Below are 3733 nucleotides of genomic sequence, written 5' to 3' on the forward strand. Positions count from 1 at the left end.
AGAAGGGATTGCGGCGTGACCATCCCCCCTGGGGGGTGATTTCTCGCTTTCTGTCTCTATGTCTCTCTCTGTCTGCCTGGCGAGTGCACGTGCCCTAAAGTAGAAACCTCTAAAAAAAAAAAAAAGAAGATATATGTGATCAAATGCAATATAAAATTTTTTAAAAATTTAAACAAGAGTTTAACTGGGTGCCTGATGCTTGAATAAACAGTGAATAGCAGTAGAACACTTAGATTGGGCTTAGGTGAGAGTGCTTTGAGAAAAACAAATGCAGTCATACAGGCAAATTGTTTTCATAACACCAATCCTGGACATTTTCCTTCTCATAAAACCAGAGTTCTAAAAGCAATATATCAGAAATTAAAATTTTTATCTATGTAGTTATATAAGTAATAGATTTTTGTTATTTTCCCAATAATTATCCTCCCTTTTAAAAATTTTTTTCTGAGTAGGGCTTGGGCAGTTTACCACCCCACCCTCTCTCTCTCTCTCTTTTTGCTACAGGGTATGTGCACTCACCAGAAAGACAGAGATAGACAGAAAGTGAGAAATCACCCCCTGGAGGGGTGGCCAAGCCACAATCCCTTCTCCATTCTCCTCTTGGGATCTTGGGCATTCACGCACACACACCTGGCGTGAGTTTAAGCCATTGGGTCCGGGACGCGAACCACGGTCGATTACATGGGAGTCCAGCGACATAGACATTATGCTAACTGCTGGTCCTTGGGCAGTTTTATATAATGGAATGTTAGTACTAAACAGTGTCTAGTGGAGGCTCTGAAGACTCACAGAATATTTTCAGGGGAAGCTGCAGGTGGGAGCTGTGAACTGTAAAAAGGAACTTTTAGTAAGATTACTATGTTGAAAACTTCTTAATTTAATAAATTTAAGAATAGTATTAACATGTTCTGGAAGGAGTTCAGAGGGTAGCCATAACTATGTAAAGAGGCAAACGATAGAGGCATAATGATTTAATGTAGGGCAGATAGGTGGGATTTAAGCAGTTTCCTGAAAAGAACGATGAGCATCTGTACAGTGTTCTTCAGGGGCTCTAACAGCCTAGGTACTTGTTAGCGTCTTCTATGGGAAGCAATCCTGAAACTCTGACAGAACTGAAAACATTGAGAGCAAAGTATACAGCCAGACAGACAGACAACTAGTTGTTTTTATTATATATAGTATTTAAAGATAATTATCTAATTTGCGACTAATGGCGTTATATTCGTACAATTATTTTTATTACTATTTTATTATTTATTACTATTTATTTTATTATTATTATTATTATTTTAATAGACTGGGGAATTAGACACTTCAGGAAAGGCCATTAAGGTTGTAACTTTGTATGTAGAACTTTATATATTTACCACAGTACTTAAATTCTTAGCAATTCTAGCTTTTAGTACATATCAGTAGTTTCTGAATATATGGTTAATGGGCAGGTAAAAAATGTTTAAAACAATTCTTGTTTCTGAATATATGGTTAATGGGCAGGTAAAAAATTCTTTTCAGTGTCCCGATAAAGTCTAATAAAATTCAGCCACTCTTCTCTTTTTTTGTATGGAGTAATAGCTGCCTTGAAGAGGCATTAGCATTTTCAAAGGCCAATTGTTTCAATAAAATTTGTCCTGCCTCCTGATCAGAGACCAGTCACAATATGGCTTGTGTCAAGAGGGAAATAAAATCTTGATATAACTCATTCGGTCCCTGTCATAGACTGATCAAACTACCTGTCTCTCAATTCTGACGGGAAGCCTTTTCCAGCATCTCAAGCATATAATGCTCATCTGCTGATATGTCTGTGGTGTATATCCAATTTGTGCACCAGTATCCGCATACTCCCCTGTTCCAATCAACAGTTCAAATGTGATTGGTATTTCATGTTGTTGATTCCTATTCTCCTGCTCTTAGGCTTCCTCAAACCAATCAGATTTCCACAAAAGATAATTTCCTCCCTACAAGCATATCTTGCCTCACACCTGCCAATCTGTAGGGATAAATGCAGACTGAGTAGCCATCTCTTATACAGCAATCGTATATGGTGCTCCAGGGCCATATTGTCATAGGATGGGAGAGTGCTGAGCTGCATTATGTAAAATCCTTGGATCTTTGGGTCCAGATCACTAAAATTAGAGACCTGCCCCTAGGCACAAAATAAAAGCACAGACACAATAAAAGTAGGTAGAAAGGAGAACTCAATAGGAAAGAAAGATTTTAGAAAAGAAGTACACCCAAAAGACTTTTGGGTGGGCAAGTTGCTTGGTATCAACTGCATTTGGAACTGGTTTAGGAGTTATTTTTATTATCAGAGGTGATAGTGAATATTTAACAGTGGGAGGTCTGTCATACTATGTTCTTTGTTTGAATTCCCAGGCTTCTGCCTGCACTTGCACATCTTTCACAGGTGAAGAATTTGAGGAAATTGATGACCTAACCACGCATGCCCAGTGTGAGCCATGATGATAGGAACATCCTTACTAGGCTGAACTGCCTGATTAGTCTATCATCCCAGTGGGAACCAGGATGTTGACCAAAATGTCTGGTTGAGTCTTTTTTGTATTTATGAGGTATGATAACAGGGAAATTTACAATCATCCCTATGTGTCTTCCTCAGGTACCAAGGAAGAAAAATGGTATTTGCCTTGCCTTCTGGTTCCAGGATCCAGGAGAGAAAAAGGTATTCATTTTCATGAAGGGTCTGGTTGTAACTCCTTAGAAATTGTGATTGATGTGACATGTGTCCTTGCGCTATTCTCCTAGGGCCACCGCTCAAGACTAGCTGACTGCCTACCACAATATTACCTACAGAAAGGGTTTTTAAAAACTAGCTGACTGCCTACCACAATATTACCTACAAAAAGGGATTTTTAAAAAAATAATGATTTTTCTAATTTTATTTATTCATTCATTTATTATAATTTGATCAGAGAGGAACTGCCATCTTCCAGTAATTAATCAAAATGACATACACAAAGGGAAGAGGAGAGGCACCCAATATATGTTCTCTGGGCCTTTTAGAAAACATGGAGTTGTTCCTTTAGCAACATATATGCGAATCTACAAGAAAGGTGATATTGTAGACATTAAGGGGATGGGTACTGTTCCAAAAGGAATGCCCCACAAATGTTACCATGGCAAAACTGGAAGAGTCTACAATGTTACCCGGTGTGGACAGAAGTCTGACTACTTTTCCTATTTTACCAAAATCTTTTCAAAAGGGACTGGGGAAGTCATGTCCACAAGCATTAGTAGACCATTTATTCTCCATTAACAGGATTCTCCCTACATCCTGTCCCTGGCATAGTATCTTTGAGATGTATATTCCAACCAATTACAGTATATTCTTTAAAAAAAAATTTTTTTAATTAACTTATTTTTTTATTTCATTTTCTTCCGTACATTCAATCACATTATTATTTCTCTTACAAAATGGATATTTCAACTGGTGAACATTTCTCCCTAGTACTGTTGATAAAACTATGAAATATCTTCAATAGATAATACCACACCTCTTTGTGCTATTAATGCTTTTTCTCCCTGTCCCTCCCCCAAATGTCCTTCCTCAGACCCTCCTCTTTCACACACACTATATCTGGTATTTACATCTATATACTGCGTTTCTAATTGTTTACCTTGCAAGTCATTTCCATTACAAAAATGATTAAATCCCTAAATATCTCCCTAAACTGAATTCTCTGAAGTAGAAATGTTTTAGTCTTCCGAGGAATCCTGC

This window comes from Tupaia chinensis, unplaced genomic scaffold (genome assembly GCF_000334495.1).
Source record: "Tupaia chinensis unplaced genomic scaffold, TupChi_1.0 Scaffold000067_1, whole genome shotgun sequence".
In the NCBI taxonomy this organism is placed as follows: Eukaryota; Metazoa; Chordata; class Mammalia; order Scandentia; family Tupaiidae; genus Tupaia; species Tupaia belangeri.